The following is a 12,437-nucleotide window of genomic DNA, read 5'->3' as shown; positions in this document are numbered from 1 at the left end:
CTCCCACCTTAATAGGACATACATGTAGACTGGCAGCTCTCTGCATTCATTTATTAGAGATATCAAATTAAAAGTGGCACACATATCTCACCTCTTTATATCTGGAACTTTGTTTAATATGACCTTTGTGAGCAGTGTGTCTGAGCTCATCAAACTGTTCAAATACAGCAAATAACAGTTCAGTCTGTATATAAAGATGATACGTATATGTCACATTATACAGAAACCCAGGACCACAAAGGCTTCTGCAAAAATCTTCATTTCCAATATAGTGCTGACATTTAATTTGGTATGGAAAAATAAAAGCAGAGGGATTTAGTTGTATCAGATTGATGGATGGTTATGTAACTGTCCTCAAATGAATAAGTTCATCTTTTCGCACACACACAACCTCTAACTTCATGCTCTGGCAGTCATAAGAACAGAATGATGTTATTGTTTGACACTGGGTGACAAATACTCTCAGTGAACTTTGGTCCAACCTTCCTGCCAAACAACAAAAGGCTCTGGATTCACCGGCTCATAATCCCATTTGTCTGAAACAAAACATAATCTTCTTAGCAAGTGAAATTTAGCTCATTTGTCGGCCTTCTATCACCTCATTAAGGGCCAAGCCTGGATTACGCTCACTCTGCATTACTGTCATTTAGCCCCAACAGCCGCGGCTCCTTTGTGACCAAGATAAATTTCACTTCATCTTCGCTTCATTATCTTTTATTGCACCAGCAAAAACTACAAAGCAAGAATGGGATGAGATTCTGACTCACGTCTCAGCATAATAGCTGAGTAAAGTCGTGGCACCGAAGGATCCGGGCTTTTTTTCCAAAGATGAACAACGTTGTGTAATATAAAGTGTGCGCTCAGCAACACAGCAGAGGCAAAAAGCAATGCATCAAGCGAGTTGTTGGAAGATGAAACTTTTTGTTTGTGCTGCTGACTCAAATAGGGACGGAAACATAAACACAGAGATCTTATATAGTTTATATCCAGACAGCTTCTGATTGAATATACTGTATGTAATGAAAACTAAAATCACCGCCGCTACAAAATGAAGCCTTGGCAGGGGAAGAGAGAAGTTACAGATACATAAACAGTTTTCTTTTGAATTGAATAGTGCTTTTATAAAAGCTACAACACACAGCAGCTCACCAACTCTTCCTCTGGTTCTGTTTGAGCTTTAGAGACGCACTGCTGTGATGACACCGTGCAGCAGAATGGAACACACGATTGGAGATACATCTATTATCTCCAGTCATCCAAAACAACTCTAAAATTACTCCAATCCACTTTAGTGTAGTATAGCAGAGGGACTATCTCTGCGGTCATCTTAAATATTATAAAACAAATGGATTAATGATGGGAATGAGATTACAAAAGCAGCATGTGCAACATAAAAAGCATGTAGTTTAATGGAATACTGGCTCAGTGGGTTTGATCGGTATGTGTGGCATTAGAAAAAGGTGAAAGTGAAGGTAGGTGTTGTAGGAAGGTAAACATTAGGGAGGAGGGTTTATTAAGGTGGGATGAGAGAGCTGGAGTTTGTTCCTCTGGTCGCTGGTTTAAGGGCAGAAAGCCGATTCACTTGGCTGATAAGAGCACAGCCAGTCACAGCTCCGGCTTTCTCTACAGCAGCCATAAAACCTCCTGCTGAGACTCCCAAAAGCACTCTACTGCTGTGTGAAGTGTTATGTACCTGATGTGTGTCTCTGTGTGTGTGTGTGTGTGTGTGTGTGTGTGAATATTCCCCTGACAATTTGCCACCCATGATAACCAAGAAATGTCCTCCCCTTCATTTTTGTTTTCTTCCCATAAGGTCAGGTCAGGACACACACATTGAGTTTCCAAAATAAAAAAATCATTAAATGCCAGCTGGGTGCAGCACATCACACCGTCCCCATCATATCAGAGTCCTTTCATAGGAGATAAACAACATGAATCACTGTGGACAGACAGTGTATTCATATATGAGATGGTATACATTATGAGACTTACACGGTCACTGGGGATGGATATAATTCTGAATCGCAGGCATGGAATGTAAACACGTTTTAATACTATAAATTAGATGTTAAAGCCACTGCAAGGTCCCTATACTTCCAGTCCATATAAGGGAACAATGGTGACATAAGAATTTCTATACACCAAGACTTTAAAGGATGAACAGGCGGTGAGAGTCTGAGCTTTAGAAGAACTCTGATCTGCTCTATGACTGCTTTGTTTCATACTTAGTCACTTTGCTCACTTTTATAGTTTATCATCTCTTTATAGGCCTTTTGCTTTACTGTGTGTGTGTGCTCCTCTGGTATTTTAATGTTTGTTGTTATGCAAAAGTGTTGGTTATTTCATGAGATCATAACATTCTAAGTTAAATGAAAGTGTAAAGAGTGCAGTTTATATTCAGACACTTCAGGGTCACAGCAGAGCCAAACATGTCAGGCTGCTCTCCTCTCTGCTTTGGCTCTGATGTCTTGTGCTTCTATAGAGCAGGGACTTGATTGGGTTTGGTTTTATTTAATGCTTCATTTCCTGTCTTTATGATCTCAAATCATGTTTGGTTTCAGCTGCAGCTGCAACAAACCTGCTTCTCATTTATCTCATTGATAACTAGACTGATTGGAAGTATTACCAATGCTCATTAATGTTAGGAATAAAACAAAATAAAGTGGAGAAATCACAGAGATGCAATCATCATCGTCATGCATGAGGCAGGTGGCATCATGATGGTGGTTATGAGGCAGCTCTTTGTATCTTTATCAGGTAGGTGTCACACAAGGACATGTTGATAAAAACCTGAATAAAAGCAGAGACTTAAAGCTCAATCCTCTCATTCTTGGTATGGATTTCCCACTGAAACCAGACTTCATTTCCACAGCTAACAACATTGGACAGATGCCTGTTGGGAAATCGCAAAGTATATTTCTGCCAAATGATTTCATAAAACATTTATTCAATTTGGAGCATTTTAAAATAAATGAAGTCGCTGTAAAATACACAAAGCATGCCTGAAATAAGATTACACATTATTAGATTGAGTGGTAATTAATTCCAGGCAAGCTGTCATTGTGTTCCCTGAAACATCTACGGCTACGTTCACATTAGTGACACACAACACAACAGAAGGGCAACAAATGGAGCCATTATCAGGTGGAACGATGGTCACATATGAATAAATCACACGGAGCTCAACAAACATGAGCTCATCAGATTTTCATTAATGTGAAACACAACAAGGCACTGGGGTCCTAAGTTAACACAATCAGGGGGGAAATATTCATTATGCAAGAGCCTGCTTGTGTTGGGAAATAATATAAGAATGACTTTGGATTTGTCATTAACATTAAACACAGAAAAGCTGGCTTTAAATGACATCACCTGATTGGAAAGGTATGCAGAGGAGCCGGTTCATACTGTAGTGTGTGTGTGTGTGTGTGCAGTATCCTGCTGCAGCGCATTAAGATAATGAAGGAAAGTCAAATTAGAAGAGCATGCATTTCATTTCATATAGTATAGTCAAAGCCAGCTGCTGCAAGGTGCTAATCTTTACAGCCTGATTCCAGCCAAACGTGAAGGGCTGGTTGACATGATTCAGGGAAGAACCCATTAGATTTTTGATACAAACTGTAATTACCACTTAGGCCAATAACTTTTAAAGTATAAGTTATAGAATCTTATCCTTTTTCACGGAATTTCTTGGTTCTATCTGCATTCATCCGTAGGTCGACGCCCCCTTTTGTGCCAAAGTAGAACAGGGCCATCTCTGCATTTGGCTACAAATTGAGTAGGCGTGGCTTATTCTTCAAAAAGCAAACATCTGTATATGTGTGTAGCTGAGATGATTCTGCATCATACTAACAGCATTGTCAGATCCTCAGCAGTTACAATAACACACCTACTTTGTCCTGGCTTGTCCTACCTTAGTGCAGGTACAGCATGTGCTCCATCAAGTGCCGTCCTGGCTGCTCGCACAATAACAGCGCCGCCCGCACATTTCTACAAAGGGAAAAAGACATTTTAGGAAAGGAACAGAATCGAAGACAAACTGTGACATTGGAGTTTTCTGTGGGTTATTCAGAGGGAGATTAGACAAGAATACAATAAAAGCACAACTACACAACGCAAGGACCTTTAAGACAAAACTGGCCATTCATTTTGTTGACGCAAGTAAGGTTACAGTGTTCCAGCACAGCCTGCTGTGATGGATGAAGGAGCCGCATTTCTAAGCTATTCCATTACTGTGTCTCAGTGCCTGTGTGTCTCAGTGCCTGTGTGTCTCTGCCTATAGGGGGGCTGATACCATCAATCCCAAGCATGTAAACAAAGCGGGCAAGCATACGTGCCTCTACACACGGACACGGATCCCTGAAGGAGGAACGACATGGAGAGAGATGAAGTGCAGTAAGACGTACCCACACCTCGACTGGGCAGAGTGCGGCGGAGTGTGTGGAGTTGTCATTACAGTAAGAATCTACTTGTCAAACCCGCGTGTAGCCGCACAGTCACATCCACTCTCAAGGAAGGAACCCAAGTCACAATCTGTGCTCTTCAATCTCAGGGCTCTGCGATGGGACAGCAGATATTTGCAGCTGGGTGTACTGTGGCTCTCTAATTAGTTCCACAGAGATTAAGATAGCATCCACACTGGAGAACAGATAGCTGGACTGAAAAAGACATTTTTTTTCGAAATGTTCCACCACTCACAGAGCACAATTACTTCACTTTTTAACATTCTGCATTCCTTAAATATTCCCCGCAAATGCATGTTACTGGAACCATGTCCAAAAATAGTTTAGAAACCAAAAAAAGTGACAATGTGTGGAGTGATGGAGGAAACTTGTCTGTTTGAATCATGGATCTTGATCATATAGATTTCAGTGTGTGTTACCATCAAAACAAAAACAAAAAGAGTTGCCCTGTTGCATCAAAACTGAAGGTCCTTGGCTGACAGAAGGGCCGCAGGGAAAGCTGTGCAGATCTGTGTGAGGCTGAGACGCAGAGGGTGGGTGGAGGGATGACAGGGTTGAGCTCTGGGGTCTGACTGCTCAACATGCACAGGTAGAAGCAAACACTGTGGTGAATAATGACACAGAAAACAAATCATACACCCCCTCGCCTGCTCTGTGATCTTGGCAGAATAAATGGTCCACTTGAACGCAGGGCTGTGATTGGTCCTGTAGGTATTGATTGCTTATGCACAGCTTGACAGAGTTGACATTTCCTGAATTGTGTATGGCTGATTGTGGGGCTCGGGGGCTCTTTTCTATTCAAACTTGACTCTCGGCTCAGAGGCTCCTCGGGAGCGAGAGGGACTGAGTTGCATCACAAAACAGGAAGTCAGACTATAAATTGCCCCAGTGGTTTAGGCCGTGCAGGAAATCCCTCAGCATGGCATTCCAGCTCACATTAATTGAAATTTTATAGCCAACCAACTCACAGGAGGCCACTTAGTCTGCAGCTTAAGGAGCTACAACAACATGACAGAAAGGAGGTCAAATCTGAAACAAGGTTGAGGAATTTAACAAGAATGTGCATTTGTATGCATTTATAGGCTTCACCTTCAGTGAGTGGCTGTGATGGCAGGGACAAGCTGACATTTCACTGTGAAATTAACCCATAAATCAGCTGATGTGATGGTTTAACTTGAGTTTAGTGAAGCTGCCAAAGTTGTAGGCAAACAAAGAGCTGCAAGTTTCCGCGTGGACGTCTCCTGTCATCCCCGATCCCGGCTCCATTCGTCATGTGTGTCACTGCATCGGCGCACACGTGAAGGATTCAGACATTTGGGTGAAAATCCCACAGTTTTGTTTGCGGTGACAGATGGCTGCAGCGGCATGTTGTCTGGAGCATTAGCGGCGGCTGGTGTAACGCTGGACACATGTATGCACAGCAACGTATGATGAATGTCACACTCAGCTCGGCGGAGCTCGGATGAAGAAATACGACTGCATGGATGCAAATAACATCTGTCAGGCTGAGGCATCCGTCAGTGCAGGCGGTGCAGATAACACAACCTCTCCTTAAATGTCTGAGCCTTCGTCCTATACGGGGAGACAGAGGACAGTAAATAACACACACACACACACACACACACACACACACAGGAGGAGACAGAGACAGTGGACAGTTGCAATGACACACTGGAGCTGTGCAGCTGCGTCCTCCTGCAGGGAAGAGACGTGACAACATGAACACAGTCTGTCAGAGGAAACGTTTCATTTACAAGCTGCTGAAATGATTCAACCACGCACAATGTTCTGAATATATCAATATATTATCACAACGCTCTCTCTCTCTCTCTCTGTTCTCCCTGTCTGTCTCTCTACATCTCTCTCTCTCTCTCTCTCTCTCTCTCTCTCTCTCTCGGCTCTATTAATTAAAACAAATTTCCTAATATTTTCAATCTCTTTCCCGTCGTGTTGGTCTGGAGTTCAGCTCGATGGTGAGACAGGATCGCATTTGTGGAAATGGCAGAATCATCTCAGTCAAAATGTCAGCATTTTGGGGATAAACACGCACACGCACGCACACGCACACACACACACGCACACACACACACACACACACACACACACACACACACACACACACACACACACACACACACACACACACACACACACACACACACACACACACACACACACACACACACACACAGATTGAATTATGTTGCTCCTCAGGACAAGGCCACAGTGAGCCCATGACCTCACCCTGTGTTCACTGTGTTCATCATTGTTTCAGCTCCTTGAATAACTTTTGGAGTGTTAAAATGTTTTCCTCTATTCATGGAAGGCCTCTATGTGACGAGCCAATGTCTTCACGTCTTGTTGGATCGCCCTTTTCTAAACCTCACGACATCGTCTCGGCTCAAGCACAGAGAGGAGTGATGGATCCCTCCTGCTCCCCGCTGCGCCCTGGCTGCCTGGCGACAACAACAAATCCAATCGATTGTGACATATTGGCAGCTGAGATGAAAGCGGATGAAACTCCACCCGCAATGGAATGTCTCCGGGGGGGGGGGGGGGGGGGGGGGGGGGGCCGGAGGGGGGACAACCCTGTCCGTCTGAGCGTCAAAGACATGTTTGTTGTGTTTGGGACTGTGAAGACAAGATGCCCTCCTCACCTGTGTTCAGGTCATCGTCTGTAAAGTCAGCTGATAAACAGGGATTAGCCCGCTGGAGCGAGGAAGAGGAGCAGAGCCGCACGGATAAGCTCCACAAATCACTTGGATGATACAACTAAAGAAACACAGGCACCAACCTTTAACTAGTGAGAATGTCAGTGTATTAAATCACAACAAAAATGCCTCCATGCTGCTGGAAATAATAATAAGCTTAATGTGATGTTGGTTAAATCGACTTAACTTACCAAAGTGTACAAAGTGCTTACAACATATTTTACTAACCAAACATGATGTCACTGCATGGATCTGGGACCTGGTGTGCTTTAGACATGTAGCATTAAGATCTGACTGATCTTTGAGCCAATCTAATGCAATTTACATAAAAAGTATATATAAATGTTTGGAGAGAAACAAAGTCAGCTGATGGTTTTAAGCGTGAGCTCGTCTCTGTACTCATCATCTTCATCATCCTCATCACTGCACCTGGGCTGAGATGATAAATCTCTGAACCTGGAGGGATGGAAAACATTATTTTCCGATTTCAGGAATTCCAAGTCTCTCTATATAAAAGATAAATATCTCAGTCTAACCTATTAAATCAGACGAGCTCATCGCACAGAAGCTTAAACCTTCATTGAATGAAATAAAAACAATAAACCGCAGCGTCCACATATAAATGTCATCGCCACAGAGCTTATTTTGCTGACTGACAACAGAATGTCAAAATGTCAGACACGCCTGACCTCTGACGGAGCCGGTGAAGTGGTGCGTGGGAAGGATTGGATGTTTTCGGCAACAACAACTCTGTGTCGCTGCTCTTTGAGAGCGATCTGAGAACTCAACCAAACCAGAAAACTGTCCAATATGGCAGGAAATCAAATAAGCAATCAACTCCAAATGCTTTTAGATTTCCTGGAGACAGTTCTATTTCCAATATCTGTATATTTGGATGTGGATATTCTTTTTAAAACTGCTATTTATTATTATTTGAGCTGCTGTATGAAGAGATCCAGATGTTTTTCGTGCTGGTTTAACCCATCCACTAAAATATCCTCACACACCGGAAGAATGACATCATGAGGGAACAGCGTAAGGATTAGTTAGTGGGCAGAAAAGTGGAAACACAGATAACCTTTTGACCCAGTGTTTTCCTCTTTAAGCTTTGCATTAGCAGACAGGTCAAGCAGGCACCTGCAGAGAGAGAAGGAGAAGAAAATAGTGATGATGTCATAGGTAGGGAAGTTTTGCATGCATGCCTGTAAATTTAGAATTTTGCAGTCGGTGAGAGCGTCACACTGGAGGTCAGTGTTAAAGCAGACTGATGTGATTTGTAATGGAGGAGTTAGTTCTGTGTGGTGAGCATCTTGGTTGAGCCTGTGTGAGATCTGACCGGCCGACAATAGATTCAGCCAAACGCAGAGATGATTCATCGTAGAGGTGCAGAGTGTGAATGAGAGCGGGACACTTTCAGGAGCGGCCAGGAGGATCTGTGTGTGGATCTGCATTCTGTCTGTTATGCAGATGTAGACGACGAGAGCAGTCAGAAAGGGAGGATGAGGCATTAAAGGCTCATCATGTTAGGAGAAAACCAGATGTTTTTGCTTATTTCAAGAATAAAAAAAGTATTTGCAAAAACTAATTTTTATCCACAAGTGAGTTTTTTTAACTGGAGTGAGGAAAAATCTAGCAGTGTGATGATTTCAATCGCTCTGCAAGATGAATTTATTTGTTCCAGGAATTTTCGAGAAATCAAAAATCGACAGTCAGTGTGTCTACGAAAAAAAACTCAAACGAAACAAAAAAACGCCGGTCTCAGACTGAAATCAAAAGGGAAAAACTCTTGATTGTTCAAAAATTCCTCCAAGCTTTGATTGTCATGTTGTTTGTCCTTCACACTCTGTAGAGAAGAAAATAATGTTTGGAAAAGCAATCAGTTGACTTTTACACTGTGTGTGTGTGTGTGTGTGTGTGCTTGTCATAGCTTTGGAACCTTCTTTTGCTCGTCTTTGTGTAATATTTCCCCGGGGTAAGATAAGATTAAAAGTAGGAGAATCTCACGCAAGGCCTTTTCACTGCCTTCTACGGCTCTGTGTGCAGCACGGTGCACACACTGATCCGCCCTTATCTACATCACAGGCTCAAATGACGAGAATGTGCCCTGACCTACAAGCGTGAAAAAGAAGGGAACCTCAAATGTCAACTGAAGATTGAGACGAGCTTGTGTTAAATAACTGACATTTCCGTTCACATGATGAGCGACACATTGGGTCTGCATACGTTGAACAGTTTGTATGTTGGTAAGTCGTCAGGTGGCGAGAAGCTCAGTGACGCATGCACGAGTAAATATTGCATACATTTCACTAAGATCCATCGCTGTAATCTGGAGTGTGTAGTCAGGTAGACTGCTTCTCCCTCATTACGCTTCTCACTCCTGTGTGTGTTGGTTTGTTTGTTAGCAGCAGGATTACTCAGAAACTAATGAACTGATTTTAATAACGCTTCAGGCTGGGCCCAGGGAAGAATCCATTACACGTCGGTGCAGAGTCCAGACTGAATTGGAAGGATTTCTTAACATTCAAAACAATTTTTTTCAAATTTTCCACAAGAATCTTTCATTTAAAAAGCCGTGCTTATCCCCCTGATGGACCAGGATAGATCAGGAGCTCAGATGTGGTCGTGATAAGGATACGGATGCTCAATACACTTGGAGGGCTTCAGTTGAAAGGTAATATCTCACCAAAGTCAAATACAAGAAGTCTATTTTTGTCTTCTGTTGGACCATAACTGTGATACAGCCATAGATCTAAAGTAATTGCTCACATTGAATTTTTAAAAAAAAAGAAGAAAGATTGAGATGGTGGAAACTGCAAATCATCTTCTGAGATGGCTTTGTGCCATCTGATGGGAAGACGGCCCATTTCCTCCTGCTTCCAAATGAATCTGTTGTGCAAATGATCTTTTTCACCGTTACCGAGGTAATAGCACCGTCCCTACTCTGCTTTCCTATCTGTGAGAATACAATTGAATATCATTGATAAATCATAAAAGTTTGTAAAATACACACGCCTGCGGTCTTATTATTCAACAACTTTTGGTTTGGCATGGATAGCAGGTAGATCTGCAGCCCTACGAGGCGATGAATCAATACAGGAGGGAAGGAAGCTCATTTCAGAGGATTACAGCAGTTAAAGACACCATCATGATCTGATTAAAGAGCCTTGATGAGGATTCAGTTCACCTCTAATTAACCCTTTTGTCCGGCTCATTAGCAGGTATCAGGCCTCCTTCTTCTCTTGGAGACCCTCAGCATCTTATTAAACACACTAACGAGCGCTGATGGAGGGGCAGGCCGGGTTACGGCAGAGAGACGAGGACATTTAAAGTGAAAGATGTGCCAGCGAGCGGAGAGAGTGCAGTTTGTCCTTGTGCTGAAAAACCCCAACGCACACGCACACACACACACCACTGCAGCTTTGACTCCATGGTCATAGAACACTGCCCACCAAGGGGAAGCGATCTGTGTACATACTGTACTCTATTGATCTGTAAAAAGCAGGATTCCTCTCCTGGCTCGTCTGTCCCCACTGGGAGGTCACAGCAGAGACGGCTTCGGCACAAACACACTCTGCGGAATTCACTTTCTTCTCCCCAGCCGAGCAGGGGTTTGAACCCTGACCTTTCATCCGCAGGGTGCCGGGCCATCCTCATATCACTGCACGACCTGCCGCCAAATTAGATTTCAAAGTTGAAACAGCCGTGAAAGAAATAAACAGGACAGTGAAATTCAATCCTGTCAACTTTTTGGATTTTTCCAGGGGGGGGGAATTTGATCTGCGGAGCTCATCAGGACAGAACCACGCAGCAAATACTGTGCATGACTTTGAGAAGTGTTTAACCTGCGATTAATGAATAAAATGATTTCTCTTTACTTTTCACTTTCACTCAGTTTGAGTTATTAAAGTTGTGGAGTTATTAAAGTTGTCTAAAGCATTGAGGCTTTTGATGAAGGGGGAAAATTGTGTTGGCGCTTCAGCTGACAGATCCTCTGGTGTGTTTCTGTTGATCTTTAATTCCTTCAGAGATTCCTTTAATATTACATTAGTAGAATCATTGGACCTTGTTTCTTCATTGGCATTTGATAAAAGGGACAGGCTGAGTTTTGTTTTTGGTCAAACACATTCCAACAAGTCTTGATGTTGGCGAGCGCTAAATGACAGAAAGGTTATGTTTTGATTCACGTCTGTGTCTGAGTTTGTTTGTAGGAGCATCAGTCACTCTGGAGTAGAGCTTTGTGGACGTGTGGGGCGGGAATTGCATCTAAAAGTGTTTTCTTGACATTGTGTGTGGATGTTTTTGTCTATATCTTACCTAATGTCAAAATTGTTATCATTGGTTCCATATTAGAACAAGACATTTTGTCTGGGCTTGTTCGGCATCTCGTTCGACATGTTCTTTCAAACTCTGTTCAAGTACAGTGTCTAATCTACTTTTAGGCCAAATGTGGCAAATTAATGTTTTCCTCTCTACTTTGGAACATTTGATCCGACACCTTTCGTCATTTGAGTGAAATTCATACTGTGTGCTGTGCGAAGGATCCTGGTGAAAACATTCTCTCACTCACTCACTCACTCACTCACACACACACACACACACACACACACACACACACACACACACACACACACACACACACACACACACACGCGCGCGCACACACACACACACACACACACACACACACACACACACACACACACACACACACACACACACGCTTTGTGTGAATAGCCGCATCATTTCTATTCAGGCTTCAGTGAACTGTTTGATTTGTTTTGGAGCTCTCAGGAGATTTCTTGTCATCTTTCACTCATCTCTGTAACAAATTGAAGACATGATATGAAATGTACCGTAGAGAGATTCAAACTGCGGCATTGAGTGCTGAATCTAAGCATGAAACCGTCGTGCATATTAAGGTCACTTCAGTGTTTAATCTGATTTCCATTGTACCTGAGAAGTGAGAAGTGAGAAGGAAGCTGACTGCGGTCGAGCGGCTCGGTGTCGTCCAAAGTCAGCACGAGCTGGAACATCCAGTCTTCCTAGAGTATCAGCTAGATGGATGGAAAAAAAGACAGGAAGTAGGACAGGAATGTAAACAGATCGCCCAGAGTAAGGTTGAATTCTTCTTTATCTTCACCCACTGTGTCTCCTGGTCCGTGTTCTATATGCAGAACAGTCACAGCCGGAGAGAGAAGGGAGAGAAAGTTAGACTCCGTACAAATGTAAACATACCTCTGCAGAGGACAAACATGCCCTGTGT

This window comes from Genypterus blacodes, unplaced genomic scaffold, assembly GCF_046128005.1.
Source record: "Genypterus blacodes isolate CSIRO-AG114 ecotype Tasmania unplaced genomic scaffold, CSIRO-AGI_Gbla_v1 ptg000037l_1, whole genome shotgun sequence".
NCBI lineage: Eukaryota > Metazoa > Chordata > Actinopteri > Ophidiiformes > Ophidiidae > Genypterus > Genypterus blacodes.
The sequence above is the reverse complement of the archived record's forward strand: the minus strand, read 5'-3'. Positions refer to the sequence as shown.